Below are 15,854 nucleotides of genomic sequence, written 5' to 3' on the forward strand. Positions count from 1 at the left end.
AATGTCTCATTTTGGTCATACCTCAAATTGCTCTTAGTTTCTCTTTAAGACCTTAAGAATGACTTCAAGTATTGTTCTATAGTTGGAAATATGGGAATAACTTCTTTCTATTAAACCTTGGTAAATACAAAGTTGATTACCTTAACTTTATGAAAGAAATATGTTGAAAAAAGATTTGTATAATGATGACGGTTTCTTTGTTCATTGAATGTGATAGAATTTGATTTTAAGACTTATACTCTTTGTAGACTATACAAGATTAAGAGATCATTTCGATATTTGTATATTGATTGAATGTATACTCAACTAAACCATATCTTCCACACATCTTCTATATGAATGAGATATACCAACCCGTGTTTGATCTATGAATTCTTAATTTAAGAGTAATGATGTTCTTGTTGACACTACATATAATTATGTAATTGGTTTTCCTTTTATCAACCTAATCGCTAATATGATATTCTCATGGAATACTAAAATACTACTAATTCATTGATTACTGTTGACTGTCATGTCTAGTATGGCTTTATTAATAAGCAAAGATGAACTTGTTATGGTCTAAGATGACCTTCCAATGTTTGTTATGTCCTACTTGATATGTCTGATTACGATGGCAATAGACTATGGAATTGTTACTATTTTATGACACTTTGTGATCATATGTCCGAGTTGAGACAACTATTGCTCCTTGTTTATATGCACTCGGGTTAATGAAGTCGGCGATTGCCTCCCTCTATGTGATTCATAGTATATCCTTCCCTCCATTCTTGCTTTTATGCCCTTCAATGGTGTATGTGTCTCCCTCCACGTCCTTCATTAACTCCATCTTTATATATGTTGATTGGAGGGTGGCCAATAGTCATGTCTCTTAATTAGTTCATTATAGTTATGTTATAATATATTTTGTAATATATTATCCCTATTATTATTATATAATATTATACTATTTATTTATATATTTTTATATTCATATTGTACTATCATTTTATGTTAATAATTCTACCATATTTATTAATAGATATAATATTATATCAATTAATATATTTATTATTTAAATCTATTAATCAAATTATTATCTTTAGTTATTAATAGTTTTTATATTCAAATGTGATAATATTTAAATATACTATCATCTTATGGGTTTATAATGTAATTATAACATTTATTTATTTTTATATTTTTATATTATTATTATTTATTTATAATTAAATTATATGTCAAACTAAAGATATTACACAACTAGGTTTTACAAGGACCTAGAGTAAAGAAAAAATACAAAAACCAGGTTTTACAAGGACTTGGAACCACAAGTTTAAACCGAACACCTCCAGGTTTTACAAGGACCTGGAACCTAAAAGTTTATAAATAGAAAGCCTAATAAAATAAAAAATAGAACCAACAACAACACCCAGACCAACAACCAACACACCAAGAACCACAACTAGCACCTACCCCAGTTCCTTAATGCTCTTCTCCACCTCCTTTCCAGCTTCAATAATGGCCTGGAAAATATAAATCGTGGCAAGAACAGGGACCTCAGGAGCATCAACCATCTTTTTTCTCATACTTTGCCTCATTCTCTTGCTAGGCCCTCCTAGACTCCTCACCACAACAACGTCTAGAGACATGATCTCCTCATTACTTTTCTTGCCCAAACTAGCCGCTATGGCACACAAACTAGAAGTGACCTACTCCATTCTCTACCCAATTTCCTTGATAAGTTGATGGAGTTCTACCACATAATACTTAAGTTTATCAGGTATGTTTTTGACAAGTTTCTCTAGGTGGGCTCTCATGCCACGTTCATGGTCCAACTCTTTCTAAATGGCTCCAACCTTTTTCTTGAGCACCATGATTTCATTGTATAGCCACGAATCCACTTATAGAGAGGCTTCCACTTTAAGTTTGGCAGTATGAAGAAAGGAGAGTTTCACATCGTGGTTCTCATCCCTGGTATCTTTTTTTGTTCTAATCACTGTGTCAATGGTAGTGTTATTGATTGTTAGTCTCAGATTGGTTTTGACAATTAAGTGTCAACACACTTAACTAATTCTCAAGATGATGTTGAGTATAATACAAAAGTTAAACTACAGTGTATGCTGAACCAAAGAATTCAATAGGTGTTGAGTGAACTTCAGGTGCTGAGTGATCTTTAGGTGTTGAGCGAAGTTCAAGTATTGAGTCACTATAGGTTCTGAGCAAAGAATAGATGTTGAGTGAAATAGAATTGCTATAGGAGCTAAGTGAGCTAGTTTTCCTATATGCATCGAGCATCAACAACTAGTAAGTGTCGAGTAACATAGAATCAAAATATGGTTGTGCCTTCACAAATTCAGATGTAAACTATTTTTGAAGCTGACATGGGATGAATCTCGAAGGATCTTAAAGATAAGATCGAATCTTTTACATTACCTATGTAATCAACATGTAGCCAATAAAAAAAATAGAGAAGGCATGTAACCAATAGGAAAAGTGCAAGAATTGAGTAAGAAATGAAGATTTAATATTGATTGTAGATTCATACCTAATCCTAAGTCTTCAAACTCTTTAAAAGGAGGACGAAACCCCAATGCATGAGCACAAAAGGAGAAGTGTATGGGTGAATTATAGAGAAGTGCGGAAGGGTGTAAAGACTTAGAGAAGAGCGGAGCAACATTACATAATTTAATTGATCAAGAACAAAGTACCAAATTTTTGAAGAGTGACATATCAGATCAAGCAAGGACCAACATAGACAAAGTAGAACGAGGATCTAAAATCAACAATTGAAGATTGCAAATTATCAGGTCAAGACTTTGTAATACTCTCTAGCAATTATATTAGGACTGAAAATCCTATGGACTTAGGATGGCTTAGTAGCCATTTGTAAATCCTTTAATAGGGTGGCATTCCAAGTAAATGTACTAAAGTCCTTTAACCAGACCCACTTCTAATAGGGTGCTTAAATCCTTTAACCAAGTCACTTTTAACAGGGTGTAAAAGTCTTTAATAGGACATGCCTTTCACAGGGTAGACTATTGGTAGTGGTCAAACTTTGTAACCTTGAACAGTTACATATTGTTGCAGTGATACTTTGTGGGTGTCATCCCTAGCCAAGTTTTACCTTCTCATTTTGGAGGGCTTTTGGGTTACCAAATCTTGTGTTATCTATTTTCATGCATGTCTTTACTTTCATGTTTATTAGATGAATTAGATGCATGTGAGTGTTATCAGCTAAGAGGTTTTGAAATGGTTAAAGTTAGTTACTTTTGATTCACCCTACTCCTCTCACAAGTAAATCTTTCCACTTGTGAATTCCAACAATTGACCTGGATGTCAGTGTTAGCATCTTGCTTCTCCTTAAACTCCTCTTCCTTCTCCTTACTTGGGCTTTGCTATTTCATAACAAGGACATTACCCTCATTGTTTTTTCCAGTGCCAATGTCCATTTTCTCCTCATTGAACTTAGTATTAGGAAGAGACCAAAGAACTTGATCTTTCCCCTCATCATCCTTTAAATCTTCAAACACAACATTAGATTCATTTTTTCTATCTTTGCTCTCCTCCACTTGGTCCTTACTAGTAGACATGCCCTTACTTCCAAAGTAGCCTTCCAAGTTCAAGCTAAGGCCTCCCATTTCAGTCTTATTGTCCTCCTCAAGTAAATTCTCTGAGTTTGTCAATTCCTCAACATTCTTCTTTTTAATCTTCCGCTTATGACCTTTTTAAGTGCTCTTACTATTGTATGCACCCTAAAATGGTCACCTAGACTATGGGCCCCCATTATTTAATTTATCAAATTTCCTAAATCAATGGTTTGTAATATTTTATTAAATCAATTTAAATCAATTTCCTTGATCAAATTTCATTTTTTTTTATAAAGGTTGATCATTTTATCCTAAGTCTTATTTAATTAAAAGAAAATCTTCCTTTTGATTAAATAAAATAAGTCCCCATTTAATTAAAATAAAACCTCTCTTTAAATTAAATAATTCATCCATATTTAATCAATTAAGAGAAAAACTCCTCTTTTAATTTAATTAAATATTTCCTATTTAATTAAAAGAACTTGTTCCCTTTTAATTAAACAAAAATCCCACTTAAATATCTCTTTTTGATGAAAAAGGGAATTAAAAAAAAGAAGAAGTTAAATAAATCTTTAAAAAAAAAAAATTCTAAGTGGGATTCCATTTAATTTTCCTCCTCTTTTCTCCCACATGAAAAAGGAAATAAAGAAAATAAGAAATTAAATAAATATGTTTTTTGTTTTCTCTACACTTAATGTGGGAGTTATCATTTTCCTCTTTCCACTTTCTTCTCCAACGCTCCTCTTTTCTCATTGGTGGAATTTTGTCTCACATAAATCAAACTCTATTATCCCATATTGGTTGTGAGAAGCCTCTCACCTCCATATTTTCCTTTATAAGGGAGAGCCCTCTCCTCATTTTGGAGATTCATTATTATGCTATTGTTATGTTGCAGGTTTGGAGGGTGATTTAAGGAGGAGTTTGAATACTAAAGCTTTTTTGTCGGAGAACTTCTATCTTCTTGTCTGCTTCTCTCATGCATCCATGGCTTCCATCATGAATTTTCATCCTTGCATTTGCATATTAGCTTAGATCCATATTTGTTTTCATAGATTAATATTGCATTGTATTACATTTCCTTTGTTGCATTGTTTTGCATTATTATCATTTAGATTAGTTTACATCTCCATTTGCATGCATATTTTGATCCTTGAATCTCTCATTTCATGGTGTACTTGCATGGGCACAAACTAGGTCAAACTGAGGGCCTCCATTACAAACCCTTGCATTACATGAATAGAGAGCTATGAGCTGCCATTCGAGACCTCATATTGGATATAATGACTCATAGAAGTGTGACCACATTTTAGGCATATATTTTTGGCACTCACCATGGGGCAACCCACCTTTACTTGCTAGTTTTGGGCATTTTTAGATTTAACCCCCTTGTACGAATTTGTTTGGAGTAAAAAAGCCCTAGATTTGAAAGATTTGATCATATCTCCAAAACAGCTGAGTATTTTTATTTGAATTTTTTTTACAAGGTGGTGACATATTAAAGAAGCTTTTTTCCCATTTTTTGATTTTTTTGAGGTGTTTTCGATTTTTTATTATTTTTCCTTGATTTGTCATGAAAAATCATTTTTGGGAGAAAATTAGCACATTTTTTAAGAAAAATTTACATTTTTGGAAAGTTCATTGAATTATAAACAAAGTTTGTTCTTTGTATTTTGATTTTAGAGATCATATTAGGGCTCAATAATTTAATTTGCAAAAACTGGTCTATTTTGATAAAATGGCTCTGTAGGACACAAATTAAAAGATCTTTTCAAAATTTTGACATTTTTGGAAAGCTCTCTAATTTTTGGTAGGGGTCTATTTTTTTCATTTAGGGTTTTGGATCTAAATTCATATCATATAGGTCCAATCTTTATGGCTAGGTCAAAAATTAATTTTAAAAAGGGCATTTAATGAATAGCTTGCATTTAATTTTTACAATGGATCAATGCATGATGTGAGATTTTATTTGGGTTATTTTTTGATTACTATCACTTTTAAAAATTAGATTGCAAAAGCTGCAGAGTTGAACATTACTAAGAACCATAGTGCTGCCAAATTTTCTTTTCTAGGACTATGTGCGTGATTGAAAAATATTTTGAGAGCATACAAAGTAGTGGTTCTAGGGATTAGATTGATACTACGAAAATATTTTTGTTCATGTACAAGGTTGCTTTGTCCCTTGCTCATTGTTTGAAGACATGTTCTTGAAATCCCTGATTGCTATCTCGTGTGCCTAGTTCATGATTAAAAATATATTGATACACCTAGTTGGACATTTAAAATGAAAAAAACCTGAGTTCTCGAGTCAAGATTTTATGATCAAACTACTTTTTTGTCTTATTATTTTCAATCTGCCTAGGTTGATCTAGTTTAGATTAGGCTACTTACCCCATTGTTAGAAGCCTGTTTGTACCTTGGGTTATTGCACTTTGACCTCTTGAATTAGTAATCATTGATTTCACAATAGACCTTGTTTGGAGTTGGTGAGTTAGAGACTGTCCTTGTTGAGAAAAATATACCTTGGATTATTTGATATTATGCTTGGAGAGTCTTAGTAAGCTCTTGTCCATCCACTTTCATCAAAATTCAATTTTAATTATTTATAATTTGGGTAAATCATCCTCCTGGTCCATATGTGCTAGGGTATTCACCCAAAGTTGTGGGCACCTCTATGGCAGTATTGGTTTATGCCTATTGCAAAATTCTATCTTATCACATCTCTTTTGGACAAGTGAGTGCTTTTACTATCCTAGTTTGGTACCAATGTTTCTTAGGGTTATCCTATCAACTAATACCTTTTCTTTCATGTTGGTTACAAGTACTATTACATGTTGCTCAACATTCAAATGAACTCAAATGGTATCAAATTTCACAAAATGACTCTTGGTCTTATTTCTTCTTCATCTTCCATGTCTTTCTAGTCTCCCATTTCCATTCTTCCTCTTCATCATGTCTTCTTGATTCTTTTCCTCCTATTATCATATAGTCTACCTTCTTCTATTCATCCTTTCTCTTCTTCCATGCTTGATTCTTCTTCTTCTAGAACCATGGATCTTGAATATCTTGTGAGGGACCCTCATTTGAGTGCAGATGAACTTGATCTCCTTCTTAAATTTGAAAAGTGTTGTTACTACAATAGATATATGGATGCTAACCTCTTGACAAAAATGATTGGAAAAGGAAAGAAATCAGACATTCTTGCTAGGATCATATGCAAGATCAGATCACAATATCCTTCTTCCAAATATTCCTTATCTTCCAAGTCTTATTATGATTCTTCTAAATATTGTTCAGATTCTTCATCTTCTAAGTCTTATCACGACTCTTATAAATATCATTCATAATCTTCATCTTCCAAGTCTGATCATGATTTTTCTAAATATCATTAATGTTCTTCATATTCCAAGTCTTACTATGATTCTTCTAAATATCATTCATGTAGGTCTTCACCTACCTCTTCTTCATGATATAATTCTTCTTCTACTTCTACCAAGAGTCTTATTCCTCTTATTGAGATATACCATGATGAACAATATGAAAAGTCTTGTGATATGCCTATCTATAATGCCTATAGTGACAATGATTATGATGATGATGACTATTATATTCCTACGAGTCCTAAAAGTCCTCCTAGTCCTATGCTTGTGCTTAAAGGGGATGAGTCACAGATAAATATTGACGGTAATCCATATGACTTGAATCTTGAAAACAACATTGATAGATTTTATGAACAATACCTAAATGATAAATCTACATTTTTTGAGGAAGAGAAAGCATTTTTTTTTCAGCTGAAATAAAACATCAATGCCATAAGAGTTTCTCTTCTCAAAACCCTCATGCTGAAAATAAAAATTACACTCTTGAGCAAGATCATGTTAATGTTGAACCTTTGTCTTCTGATGCTCCCCTTCCATCTTCTACTTCCTCTACTATCCATACATCCCCTAAAGATTCTTAGTCTCTCAAATCTTCTACCAATCTTTCATCCAACAAAGATCCTAATGCTTTCATGTGGTTCCCTATAGTTATCCTCAAAGGATACCTCTTAAAGAAACTCAAGCTAAGCTTCACTTGGATGCAAATACTTTTGATAACGCTAAACGTAAAGAACCTAAGCCTTCATGGACTATAATGCCTACTTTAGCTAGTCCTTCATCATCTATTCCAAAGTCTTCCATACAATTCCAACATGATTCCTTCTCCTTAGGAGTGGCTTCATGTCAAGAGTACTCTAAAAATGATAAAGAAAATAATATAAAGAAAGATCAATATCAAGAACCCTCCATGTCATCCAATTATTTTAACAATGTCTCTAATCCATTTGATGGTATTTTTGATCCTCTTTTCTCTTCCTCAATCATTCCACCATGTCTTAAGTCTTCTCCTAAGCAAGATCAAGCTACTACTTACATCAATGAGCTTATTGACAATCAAAATGGCCTTAATATAGCTGTGCCTTCCAAAGATGATACTTCTATTAAGGTTATTAAAAATAGTGTTGTTACTTCCAATGTTGAGCCTATTGAAAATTGAGAGAAAAACTTTACACTTATGCTATCCAAAGATCCTTGTCAAGATCAAAGTGTTCCATCTTCTTGTTCTACCACTCCATGTTCCCTTCCACTTTCTACTCTTCTTAAGTCTTCCCACGCTTCAAGTACTCTTATCAAATAAGTTTTTCCTATTCAAGATGTTGATGATCCTATTGAAAATCCTAATGCTCACTCTAAAGATGCTGATATCCTTGATTGTCATATAAACGTTGATGAACTTATTGATTACTCTTTTGCATCTTCCACATCCATCCTTGGACCTCCCCCACCAATACTAACTGCTTCATGTCTTCCTTCCATCTTGGGTCCTTATGTCCCTTCACTTTCCCCTCTCAACTCTCCTAATTCATCATCTATCTTGGGTCCTTACGTCCCTCCCTCTCCTATCTTTTCTCAAGATCAATGTAGATGCATATCTTTGAATTCTTGTCATCCACCCACTTACCTAAACTAGTCATGTCATCCTTCTTCTTCCACAAGTCCCAAGTCTATTAGAAGTAACCTGAATGTTCAATACAAGAAAAATAAGCAATTCAAGAATCCATATAAAAAGGAAGACCACCATATCTCCTCTAATTGACATGGGGGCATAAAGTCAAAAGAGATATCTAAGAAAAAAATTATAAGACAAGTATGGGTTCCAAAATCCATAATTGAAGATATTATCTCTAAATCATCAAAAAGAAATGAAAAGAGGCCTACAACTATATGGATTCCAAAGTTTCTCTTGAGAGAGTCTAATGTTGAACAACAATTGAAGTTGACATTCAAGCTTCAAAAAAATTTCACTTCATCTTCTTCCAAAAGCATTCTTCCATTCCATGCACCTAAACTAAAACCTCTTCTATTCACTCACCATATTCCTTCATTCACATTTTCTCCATCCTCTCGCCACCCTTCAAGGTGTATATTTACATTGATCTTGCCTTCATTTCTATCTTCCAATCTCACTCGTTTTACATGAAGCCATATCCTCCATTTTTGTCTTCTATTTTCCTTTCCCTATCAACATATTTAAGCATATCATTTCAACTCTTTTGCATGTTATGGTTTAAACTTTCAAGGAGCATTACCTAAAAAGCTTGACTTCTTCTAAAAAAATTGAAAAAAAAAAGGAATAAAAAAAAATTGAAAAAAAAAGAAAGAAAACGTGCCTTGGTGAAAACCTGGTAATCAAGCAACTTGGTTGCAAAAGTAAAGAGAAATAAATTCGTCCTATGGTGAAAATCACTTCCTTGTGGCACCTTGGATAAGTACCATGATGAAAACCTGACAATCATGCATCATGCATAGTTCTTCTACATCTTTCATCCATTCTGTCTTGTCTCTTTGATCTTGACAATGTTGACCTATACACAAACCTTTGGCTATTTTGTGAGCTATCTTATGATGATCTTGTTTTCATTCCTTTCATGTTTAGCCTTTATATCTATTTTCCTCCATTCATTCTAGTCTTTTGCTATCCTTTTCCCATTTACCCTTTTTGTCTTGATCTAATAAAAAAGAGTAAAATACGATGCTATGAAGCCTCTTGACATGTCTACTCCTTTGGATTGCATCTTTTCCACTTTTACATTATGCTTTTATGAGTTATCCTATGTTGGCCTTTAATTTCTTGTCTAAATGTGCTTTACATGACAATTTTTTCCTTAGCTTGGGTATTGTTGAGGAGTTTTCCCTAGAGGATTTCTTCCCTTTATTCTTCTTCATTCTCTTGTTTTTCATTTCTTCCACCCGCTTGCTAATCACTCTTGTCCTCTAGCTTGCTAGACATTGGGACTGCACAATGTAATCTTGCTTGAGAGTTTGGTCCTTATTTTTGTCTAAGGGCATTGTATATTATTTATACATATTTATTGATCCTAAACAAATATTAAAAAATGATATATTTCAAAAATCCAAAAAAATGATATACTGTGAAAATTCTAAAAATTGAAAAATGTCCTTAAAAAAATGACCATCTTAGTGACAACCTAGCAATAGGCACTTTGATGTATCTCACCAATAAATTATATATTCCAAAAATACAAAAAAAATTTAAAAACTCAAAAATTCAAAAAAGAAAAGAAAAGAAAAAGTGCCTTAGTGAAAAACTAGAAATAGGTGCCTTGGTAGTAAAAATACAAAAAAAAAATGTCTTGAAAAAAATAATAAAAATAAAAATATCCAAGTGGTGAAAACCTAGAAATAGGCGCTACTCTAGGCCTTTGTACCCCTGTTTCTTAGTGTGTGTCCTCGACACTTAGCCTTTCTCCATCACGCCTTGTCCTTGTTGCTTTTGTTTGGAATTGGTCCTTTTCTAGGGGGCATAAATATGTTAGCTTTGGTCTCTTGGATGCGTTAGTCTTTAGGACACCTCACAAATGGTGTTTTTCAACACCACCCCAGTTGCATTTTTTAATACAACCATTGACATCGAGTATTTTTCAACACTTATTGGTTTGGTCTTACTCAATTTTGTCATGTGATCTTTCCTTCTTGCAAGCATTTGATCCTTATCCTTAGAACTTAGTATCAGTTAACACACTTAAATTTTAAATGCAACACTAATGCTTGACTTATGTCATGATCTTTTCTTTGTGTGCTGACTGTTATTGATTTTTGTTGAGTGTCCTTGTTTGATAAGTCTTTCTAAGATGCATAGCTAGAGGACTTGGGGCATGAGACATGTTTTATTTGTTTTCTACTTGTGAGTGTGGTCTTAAACTTTAGAGCATCTCTTGTTGTCCCCTTGAAACACTTAGGAGATTTGAGGCATCATTGTTGACTACTTTTTCACAATCATTCTTATGGTCATCTTGGCATCTATCCCTTGATGCGAGCATGGTTTTGCTACATTAAATTAGGTAAACTAACATTGAAGTCATCTTGACCTTTATGTCTTTGATGCTTATGTTAGAATCTTTCCACATTCCAATCTGATATAAATCACATTCATATCTTCATAGTTGCACTTGTGACTAGTGATGATTGTGTGATTTTTCAATGTCTGTAAATAATGGCCCAATGATGAAAATAAGTTCTTGTACATTCTCTAATGAATGATGAACACAAAATCCTATGTTACAGTTGCTCTTTTGCAAGTACACCATTGCATTTTCATGTAGCTTGCATTATTATACTTCATGTTAGTTTGCATTTTTAGGTTGCACTATGAGTTTGAGAGGGTTTTCCCTTCATCTTTCTTATGGACTTTTAATCAATTGTAGTCATGTTTTGATCTTCATTTCCTTATCTTCTTTCGTGATCTCAATCAAAATTTCTATCTTAAATAGTTAATTGATTTCGGGGCATTTTCTTTTCTTTTTTTTGTTTCTTTCCATATCTTCCAAACTTCTATCTTCCATTTTCATTTTCCCCACTTATTTTCTTCTAGTTCACCTTTGGGGCATAATATTTCATACTTGATGATTTATCTTGATTCAGTGATTGTTATATCTTTTATCTTACATCATGAACTTTATCTTTTGTTTGATTTAATCAAATTTATCAATTTGTTGTTTTTGATAAGGTAAACAGGTTTTAAGGGGTCCTGAAACCCATAAGTTTAACAACAAGAAAGGCTAAAAATAAGCGAAAAAACGCCCAGCCAAAACATAAGCCTTACGGCTGAAAATAAGCCCAAAGGCCCAGCCCGAAACAACTGCCCACTAAAAAGGCCAGAGAACCAACCAGAAAAACAGAGACCAGACAAAAAGCCAAAGCTAGGAGAAACAAAAACCAAAGGACAGAGACCCAACCTAGCAGACTACTTCTCCATCTCGAGCATGGTCTGGGCAGCTTCGGCGCACTCTTGTTGCTCTTCTGCCTTATGATCCTGGGCGTTCGTCAAATCCTGCTCCATAGTGCTGTCCTTGGCTTTATCCACATCCAGCCTATCTTTGTCTCTGTTCTGTTTATCATCTTCCTCCATCTAGTTCCTGTCTTTGAGATTTTCCAAGAGAGAGAGGATGTTGTCGTTGATCGAAGCGAGGAGGGAGATCATTTGACTTGCCAGGTTGTGATTGTAGTTCTCAATATTTTTTACTCTCCTCTCCATCAGAGTCTCCCAGCTGTTCCGGTCGCCTTGGCTTTCTGCACCTATCTTGCTCTTGATTTTTTCCATTTGGGAAACCTTATCTCTGACATCCTCAAGCTCATGGAAAAGCCATTTAATTGATCTGAAGTTGTCGATCATGCTATTGCAGGCATTGTTCAATAGATTCATGCCCGTTTCTCTTGCATTATCAGAAATAGCCACCATAGCCGGGTTAATTAGCTCATTGAGTCTAGGCTTCTCGAGGTCGTCCACCAGGAGTTGGGGGTTCATCGCCTCTCTGTAGATTCCCATAGTGGCCGTTCTCACATTGAAGTTCTTCCAAGCCTTCCTTCTGTTATTAACTTGCACTTCCCCCTCAATTTGTCCAGAGTTGTCATTTTCCTCCAAAAGAGGCTGAGGATGTATAGGGGAGAGGGGAATGGGCAGAGAATCCTTTCCCTGACTACTGGAGCGCTCCATGCTCTCTCCTTCCCTCTTCTATCTTTTTCTCAGTTTCTCCTCATCCAGCTCCTCCTTCGAAACCTTGTCAGAATCATCAGTATCCATTTCCTCCTCCACCTCAGCAGAGCCAGTTTTAGCTGGGGTATGACCTCTAGGGCTCTTTCTGCTGGGTAATTTGATAGAGGGGTAATCCTTCTTATGGCTTTTAGTCTTCTTACCTGAATGCTCAAAAACCTCATCAGAGCTGATGCTCTCGACATCGTCGGAATCTGAGGAAAAATTGGAGCTGCTCTTGTCAACATCCGCCCCCTGGATAGGGTTTTTGCTAATGGTTTGAGCGTGGAAATGCTCATGAATCATAAGCAGAAGACCCTCATGCAGGGCCGGGTTGACGGTAGCTTTCTTTTTAAAACTAGAAATGGCCTTGTTCATCGAGTTAAAAAGATAATACGGGAAGGAGATCTTACTACCATGGCGAAAATGATTTAGAATCACAAAATGGTGAGTCTTAACCCTATCAAACCTGGGGTCTAGGGTTATATATTCAATGACAGCGTAGAGAACATACCTCCAGAGCTTCTTTATAGTATCCGTTACAAAAAACGTCTCTTTCTTGCCCAGCTTGTTCAGCTCTTTAGTGTTTTTCACAAAATCCTTGATTGCATTAGAAGACATCTTCTTGTCTCTGAAGAATTTATGCCCCTCCATCGGAATCCCCGTGACTTCAGCAACCACATCCTCAGTAATTTGAAAGTAGACCCCGTTCACCTTAACCTTACCATTATTCCACGAATTCACCATGCTGTTAGTGATCTCAGGATCCGAGCCATGAAGTTTCTCGAAGAAATTAGTAACCCCACCCTTTTCCAGCTCTCTCCAAACTTTGGCCTTGTTCTTCCACTTCTGAACTTCCCCCACCGGCTCCTTTCTGCTCCTCTCACCCATCATGTTTACCTGATCAACTTCCACAATTCTCATGAACTCTGAACTGTGCAAGTTATTTGCATTCAAAAAAATGGTGATTTTTCTTTTATGATACCCGTGAATATACCCCTTTCTGAAAATAATGGTATCGTCCTTTCGAACGTGTCAAAATGTCAGAGGAAACCCCTTTTGCTGGTGAAAATCACGATGCCAATAATGGCACTTACCATTTATTAAGCAATCTTTATTATCCATAATTGCATTGGATTTGAGCCGTCCTTCCCAAGATTTTATCTTGGTCGATAAGCAACTTTGCCTCTGCCGAAAAATCTTTTCCAGCATGCCAGGTCAGATTATTGGTGGCGTTAACCCCTTTATTAGCAAACCAATCAGCGACTGGGTTTGCCTCTTTGTAAACATGAGTGACGTGGACCTTATCGAACTTTGTGAGAGTGGCGCAAGTCTCAGCAATTATGTTCGCAATCGTCCACGAGGGAGGGGAAATACCATTAATGGTATTAATAATGTTTTTGGAGTCCCCCTCAAGCCAGAGTTTAGTAATCCCGTCTTCAAAAGCCAACTTGACCACCTTACTCGCAGCTCTTGCTTCAGCCAGATGAATAGTCTAGATTCCCAGTGGGGAAGCAAAGGCAACTATTCCCTCCCCATAGATATTTCTTATGATTCCACCATAACCTGAAGGGCCTGGGTTACCCTTAGAAGCCCCATCAAAGTTGGCTTTTGACCAACCATCTGGGGGGAGAAGCCAGCTAGCATCCTGCCTTTTGAGGTTCCTGTCTTTTTCTTTAGCTATCTTTCTGTCCCCTTCTTCTTCTTCTTCCTCCTTCAACACTTGGAGATTTTCCTTTATACTCTTCGAGACCTTCCTGCCAAGGATTATAGCCGGCTCCTCTCTATCTCTAAATATTCTATTATTCCTTTCCTTCCAAATTCCCCAGCAAAAATGGGGTAAAATCCAGTCCGAGTGATCCTGCCGACCAGCAATCTTACAAAGACCTTTCCACTGATGGAAAAAATCCATGAGATTATCTGGTTTGCACCAGAGGGTTTCATTATCATGTGTGATGACATTCCACACCTCCCTGGCATAGTCACATAAGATGAAAATGTGATTTCCGGTCTCAGCCTGATTCTTACACAAGGGACATCTACTGGGCATAACATGTCCTCGCTTCATGAGATTGTCATGAGTAAGGATTTTGTTTTGAAGAGCCAGCCAGTAAAAAATGTTGATCTTTGGAGTGAGACCCAGAATCCAAGCCTCCGCCCAAGGGGCCTTCTCTTTTAAGCTCCAAAGGGAATTATAGCCTGAGGCAACAGAGTATCTTCCATTGGGATTATCCCTCCAGACCAGCTCATCCCCCAAATTGATAGGAATCATGGAATTGAGCATAAGCATTATAGGAGTCAAGTCCTCAGAGATTAGGGATAGGTCACTCCATTCCTGGCCATTCCAATAATCACAAACTTTGGACCCAATTTGATTAGTACAAGCTTGCATCCATCTCTCAAAAACAGGGTTATTGATAAGTGGATCTTGGGAAAGCCATCTATCCGACCAGAACTGGATGTCCTTCCCATTTTCCAATTTCCATGATATTCTGGCCTTAGCCAGGTCCCTGGCTTTCATGATCCCATTCCAAATGTTCGATCCTTTTGGGATATCTTCATTAAAAAGGGTGAAAAGAAGAGTGGGTCTTCTAAGGTACTTGTTTACCAGGGTGTCCCTCCATTCACCGGTGCTACTGAAGATCTGCCAAATTTGTTTAGCTAGGAGAGCCTTATTGAGGTGGGTGATCTTTCTAATGCCCAGACCTCCGTACCTCTTAGGGAGGAAAACCTTCTCCCAAGCAACAAGAGGGTATCTTTTCTTCCCTTCATTACCATTCCAAAGGAAGTCTCTCTGGATTTTCTCCATTCTTTCAGCTATTTTCCCCGAAATTCCAAAGAGGCTCAAGGCGTAGATTGGCAGATTTTGAAGAGAAGATTTGACTAAGAGGCATTTCTCCGCTTGACTAAGAGAGACCCCTTTCCAACCAGCCATCTTCCTGTTGAATCTGTCCAAAATACCATTCCAAAAAGACTCCGGGGGTGAGGATCCCAAAGGGAGACCAAGATAGGAAGAGGGGAATTTATCAATTTGTTGTTTCTCCTCTATCTCATTTCAATTTCGATCATGAGGGGGCAATACTTATTAACTTCAATCCTTGATTCAGTTTTATCAATTTTATCCTTGACTTTTTCAAGTCAAAATTTATTTGTATTCTTTGTCTTGATGTGTTCCTGAATCGACCACATATCTAGGTT

This window comes from Cupressus sempervirens, chromosome 11 (assembly GCF_028749045.1).
Source record: "Cupressus sempervirens isolate cs-2001-9-10 chromosome 11, ASM2874904v1, whole genome shotgun sequence".
Classification (NCBI taxonomy): domain Eukaryota; kingdom Viridiplantae; phylum Streptophyta; class Pinopsida; order Cupressales; family Cupressaceae; genus Cupressus; species Cupressus sempervirens.